The sequence below is a fragment of the Salmo salar genome, chromosome 02, assembly GCF_965601325.2.
Source record: "Salmo salar chromosome 02, fSalSal1, whole genome shotgun sequence".
Classification (NCBI taxonomy): domain Eukaryota; kingdom Metazoa; phylum Chordata; class Actinopteri; order Salmoniformes; family Salmonidae; genus Salmo; species Salmo salar.
Genome location: NC_138292.1, coordinates 22,594,257 through 22,600,772, shown reverse-complemented (window position 1 = coordinate 22,600,772; position 6,516 = coordinate 22,594,257). Strand labels below are relative to the sequence as shown.

The 6,516-nt window shown below is 42.9% G+C and overlaps 1 pseudogene; it reads right to left on the bottom strand.

Moving 5' to 3' along the window:
* Positions 1 to 2,328: 2,328 nt before the first annotated feature.
* LOC106576318 (uncharacterized) lies at positions 2,329 to 6,252 on the bottom strand (annotated as a pseudogene).
* Between the last annotated feature and the right edge of the window lie 264 nt (positions 6,253 to 6,516).

Genomic DNA, 6,516 nt, shown 5'->3' with positions numbered 1-6,516 from the left:
GCTAAGGTGTATTTAAACTTCCGACTTCAACTGTATATGAATCTGTGCCATTTACTTTGAACTGGACTGTGTTTATAGCATGAGCGGTCATGAGCAGTGTTGGTCAATTTCTTCAACAAATTATCAGGTCTATATAACTATAAAACATACATTAGTAACGGAAAGGAAACACAGACTCTTTAAGTTTTAAAATACTCCTTTAGTAATACAATTGTATGCAGAAGTTGGTACAGAGTACAGTATAACAGTATATGATAGTTCTCCCCATGTTCTGCAAAATGTCTAAGACATCCTGTAACTCATATAGCCTCTCCCAGTCCTCCTTGCGTGAGTTTCCCTGGCAACAACATTTTAATAAATCTAACCTCCCCCTGTCAGCAGCAACCATCTTATCAGCAAGGAAAAGCTCAGAAGTGGGTTTGACCGAAACTTGACCTTTCATCACAAGTATAGAGTCATAACAAAGTGAACAAGTGTAAGCATCTTCTGACAGGTGGCTGGTTTCATCAGGTCTGTGGCAGCCTTGTGTTCTCAGAAAAACATAACCACAGTGGGATCCAGACAGGAGGAGTCTGAACGTAGATGCCTTCTGATAGTGTCTGAAGGTCACAACACGCAAAAACAGGTTTTAGCACACACATAGAGGTCTCCTGAAGAGACCTTACAGTTTATCATAACATCATTTATTAACTCTTTAAAAGGTATAAGGCCTTGGTTTAACCCTCTTCAGTAGATGTGCTTGTTTTGAGATCAAAGCGAGAGCTACATGTAGCCACTTGTGCACATTTTGTTCATATCCTTCTCTGGTTAGTGAGTTTTTAGCCCTGTTAGATCATTTGTAGTCAGCAACAGGGGAGTGATTGTTTCCTACAAGAGGACAAACGTGTACATTCCTAGGCATCTTTGCAAAGCGAGTCAGGTAAAGAGCTTTTTTTTGTCTTAAAGGGCCATTGTTGTGTTTTGAGACAGGGTTGAATAAGCTAAGTAGCCAATAGGCAGAGGGTAGCATAATTTGTCTGATTCTCTGTAATAATGGTATGGGAATAATAATGTATTTTATTTTGTAAAGTGGTTTCTTGCATCAAACAACACAACAACATTTTCAGTCACCACCTTGTCTGAAGGACAAGTGGATAAACAGGTTAATGTCAAGCCCTGCATGTTTTTTTCAAAAGTCTCATGGAATTTAGGCCTACATTGAACACTACTCATTAGCTGCTGCTGTAGGCTTAATGACAGAATAGCTATTTCTATGTAAAAATGCTATGGGTTGCATTTTCTCCATTGTTTTTGATGGTAGCCCACTCTAGTAGGCCTACATTATGATCAAATAGCCACAGAAGCCTACTTGGCCACTGTTAAAACTGTAACTTAAAGTGTGTACAGCCTCTGTGTTTACAGAAAACACACGCTGGAAGTTGCACTAACTTTTCACTGACTTTTCAAATTTGCGCACTGCAGACCTGAAATTTGCTCAGTGCCCCAAAAAATGTGAGGGAACATTGCTCATGACTTGTATTGGATTTGTGCCACAAATGCTAATGTTTTCATGTGCAAACTGCTAGGAAAACTAAACCAAATCATGGATTGCTTTCATACCTTTTCCATAGACTGCTTACAGGATAAGTAAATCAATATGTACTTTTATTATTTGGGTGAACTATCCCTTTAACAACACGTGATGATCAATCCTGGTTCCAAAAGATAACCTACCCAGTGCAAGGTTTAGTCCCGGTGTACTGTACAATAGATAACTTCGGTAATATACTGCTAAAACAGTGACGTAACTTTTAGGAAATCATAGAAGCAACTGGTATTGCCTATTTGTTAATAAACAGCTGCAGAAGTAGGGCTGGCACAATAAACATATAGCTGGCCATATAACCGACAATTAAAGACAAAAAATTATACAATTATGGCTAATCATGAACTACAAACGATAATAGTTATAATCGTTTTAGCTAATACATTTTGTACATAGTAGATATATTTTCAGGTATAGACGTATAGTTTACCCAACAGCAGTTTTTCATTTTTACATGAAGAGGGTAAAGTTGGTATTCATTTTAGGAGCAGAATGCACTTAGCTTATAAATGAACTAGAGACAACGTCCAAGATGGATGCCCATTGTTTTCAACATAAACTACTCACTTTCGCATGGTCGTTGCTAGATGGGATACAGTTTATCAAATTGATGTCAAAAGTTTAGAATTTTTTTATTTTTTGTAACCTTTTTCCCAAATCTAACCTAATTCTTCAAACCTGCTATGTTTATTATCCTAGCCTGCAGTGTACGTTCTCCTAACCTGCTACGAAAAGTAATTTCTGACAAACTAACCATCTAGGCAAAACCTGTTTGCAAAACCTGTGTTTATTGCCCTCTTTTTAGATTCAGTTTAACAGAGCAGATAACACCTGCACACTAGCACAGCTCAATGTGCACTTGGATCTGTGCTATCCAAAATCCTTGGGACGTCCCTACCCCATTGAAGTTGACATTTCTGAAATTTAACATGGTTAATTAACAATTAACAGCCAAAGCATTGCTTCCACTGTCTTGATGGCCTTCCTCCCTTTGGTGCCTAGTAGGCTTAATGCCCTGTAGAAGGATTGATCTGCGAACCTTCTGCATCCCACTTCGACAGACTCAGACCTTGCTCTTCAGTACTGCTCCACCAGGTCCTCGTACTTCGGCCTATTTTCTTTCATTCTCCTCCTCAATGCGGTCCTCCCAAGGGACAGTGAGCTCCGTTAAGATGACCTGCTTGGAGGTTTTGGAAAGCAGCACAATGTCTGGCCTCAATGTTGTCGCTGTGATGATGTCTGGGAACTTGAAATGCTTTCCCAGGTCAACTTTCAGCTCCCAGTCTTGAGCTGTTGCGAAAAGACCTGTGGAGGATCTGGTAGCTGGTGTTGGCTTTTCCCCGGCTCTGACGATTGCAATGGCCTACTTAGCTTGTCTGAGGCGCTTGTAGTGGCTGATCCCACTGAAGATGGTTTTTTTTGTCTTAAACCATAGTGCCTGCATTCTGACAGATGGTTTCCACAATGGCTTTAGGCACCAGGTTGTGGCACCAGTGGTAGTGACCCTCGCCTTGGGCTTTTGAGCAGCAGTTGAGAATGGATGTACTCATCTCTTTAGGCAGAGACCATGATTGTGAATCGACCTTGCCACAGCAGAACAGGTTAGATGGGCTTGGTAGGACATTGTAGACTATACCCTGATGAAGACAGCTTGGCTGTTTATTGAATTATTGCATCTGAGCTCCTAGAGTGTGCGGCTCTCCTTTTCTTTTTCAGGACATCGTCGACTACCTGGATCAAGAACTTGATGCGATGGGGCTCGGTCTTCCACAGCTCGGAAAAGGGCTGGGCGATATGACGATATATTTATTTTGTTATGTCGCAAATCACACTCTTTACGGCAATATTTTTGGTCAATTGGACGTTGCTTTCCACACGTGTCGTGTGGAAGGAAATTTGCAACACAAACAAACATGGAGGAGAGTGAACGTGACACAGAGCACAGAGACTGTACGTGGTTTGGGTATGAAAAGTCTGACACGGACCTGAAAACCGTCCTCTGCAAAATATGCCGCAGGCCGGTCCCGACAACAGGCTCGAACACCACTAGCCTCTTTTACTACCTACGCAAGAATCATGTGAAACAGTACGAAGAGAATCTACGAATGAGACCCAAAAAAGTACAGTCGAGTGCTCAAAACAAACCTCCGACTCAGACGTTGCAAGAGGCGTTTTCCCGCGCCACACCATATGACAAAGATCACGAAGGTGGAAGGAGATAACAGCTGCCGTTACAACTTACATCTGCAAAGACAAGGCCCCAATTTGCACGGTCGAGAAACGGGGGTTTCGTGCGTTGGTGCTAACACTCGACCCAAGGAACCAAATGCAAATTGGTATGTGACACGTATTAATACCAAAATAACATGCAAAACAGGCAAGCCCCCCCCCCAAAAAAATATATATTAGGATTATATTTATTTTGTTTGCAACTATAGTTGAAGTGTTTTCTATTTACCTATCTAGATTTTATACATTAATATTTCATATTTTGTTAAATGCTTAATTGAAAATTTGCACAAAGGTTCTAAATAAAAGGAGAAATAATCAAATATGAGTAAGTACCTTTATTTGTTGAGTATAATTCAAAATGTAATAAGAAATAGGCCTTTACTTGTGGTCATTTTATATAAACTATGTATTCATTGAATTTACAGAAAATGTGCTATATCGTTATATGTATCGTTATCGGGATATGAAATTACCTTTATCGGGATATGAGATTTTGGCCATATCGCACAGCCCTAGCTCGGACCATGTCCTTTCCACCATTTTCTCCCATCTTGTTGCTGCATTCCTACCATCCTGCTGGCTCCCTCCTCCTCAACTGTTGCTCACACTTCCTCCTGCACCAGCTTCCACCTGTCTTTCCCTTGGGCCTGGTCGTAGCGTGGTGATGTAATGCTACCAAGGTCAGCTCTTCCCGGAGTCACATTACCCACCAGCACGCTGTGCCGTAGCCGTGACTCAGCCTGCTCTACTGCATCCTGAGCTCTCCACTTCCTTCCTGTCCTCACCTTTATACCTGCCTAGGAGACTTTCGGGTTGCTTGACTCCCTGTATTGCAGCACCTCCTTTGTACGAGTCACCATTAATTCCTCATTCAGGCTGCTGATGGGTAGCTTCAGTTTGTTCTTCTGACTGTACAGGGCAGTGCTGCTCAGGCTTCGAGGTAATCCCAGCCATTTGCTCGACTGTAGAAATCGGGACCTTGAATACCAGGAGGGGCCAGAGGTTCCGTGGGAGGACACCATGTTGGTATATCCAGGCCTTGAACTTGCCAGGTAAACCTGACTTGTCCACTGCAGCCAACCACACTTCCAGCTCCTGGTTGGATGTCTTGATGGATGCTGTGTCCCTCAGGCTGCTGTCAAACATCTTGCCCAGACTCTTTACCGGTTTCTCTGTGTCTTGAATGGTGAACACGAACTTGTCCACAGTCTTCCCCCTTTTCAGCACCAGGTATCTAGACTTTGCTGGCTTGAAGTTCAAGTGTCAAGCTTCCCCAACCCCTTCAGAATCCATCTACTCCCTAGGATAGATGTTGTTGTCACAGTCAGGTCATCCATGAAGACTCTGAAAGGAGGTTCTCGCATGCCAGACTTGGTTAGCAGGCCTCTACATTCCACCTCCGCTGACATGGCAAGGGCGAACAGGATCACTGAAATGGTGCAGCCCGTGATGATTCCATTCCCAGGCCTGTGCCATTCCAATGTTGTGGACCTAGAGGTGACTCTCAAACTGAAACTGTTGTAGTAGTTCAGTATGAGATCCCTGATCTTGCCTGGGATATATGGCATGAAGCCATTGGCATTCGTGAGGTCCAGCCACAGTACAACAAGGTATCTTTTGTTCTCCCGGGCTTACCTAATTATCTGCTTGACCACGCCTGTGTGCTCCAGTCATCCTGGCACCTCCGGGATCCCTTCTTTCTGGACTGATGTAGGAGTTCTTCAGGAGGTAGTCTGTCAGATGGCTGGGCACAATGCTGAAGAATATCTTTCCTTCAACATTGAGCAGCGAGATGGTTCTGAAATGGTCAATGTTCTTCGAGTTCTTCTCCTTCAGAATCCTTCTGCATATCTCCACTGTTGAGAGACTTTGCCCCTCCTCCAGATCACCTTCAGGATGCTCTTGCCCTCTTGACAACCTCCTGTACCTCCTTCCAGCAGGGCTCCTTCTTGTTTAACTCTGTGGTTGGTACTGGTAGATCTATCAAGGCCTTGCAGTGCTCCATCTTGCTCTCTGATTGCGCTGCTGTACGTGCTGCGTAGATGGTTGTTGATCTCATCTTTGGAGCAGGTAAGGTGACCACTGTGCTTCTGACCTAGCAGCTGTTCAGTGAATCCAAAGAGATTTTCTAAAAAGGCAGCCCGCTTCCTTGCCCTCTTTTTCCTATGCCTTCTATGACACTCAGCTCTCTACAAGGCCCTGAGGATGTTCCGTAGCTCTGACAATGCTGTCCTTTCTTCTTCACTCACCTCCTTGAACTGTTTGTAACTCCTGCCTTATCTGGTGGATCTTCGCCGCTCTATGCCCAGTTGGTTAACCAAGCTGTTTATGACCTGTGAGGCTTCAAGAAGGAATATTCTCCTTTTGACAGCTCTCAGCTCTCACTAATTGACGTTGGCTTACGGTTTACTATCCGTCACTTTATTCCTGTACATATCTACGTCAAATAACTTGTACCTCTTCACATCGACTCGGTACTGGTAAGAAAAGTTATCATTACTCATTACTTTTATTATTCACACGTAGAACTGCAATTCACATGTCAGTTAAAAACATTTTATTCTCCTCACATGTTAAAAGGTGGTGTTACATGTGATCTTAAAATGTAATACATGTGAACATATGGTTTCACGTGAAAATTTCAGCAAATGTCACTTTTTTTGTAAGGGCGATTCTTAAAAGGAGCTTCACAACAGCTC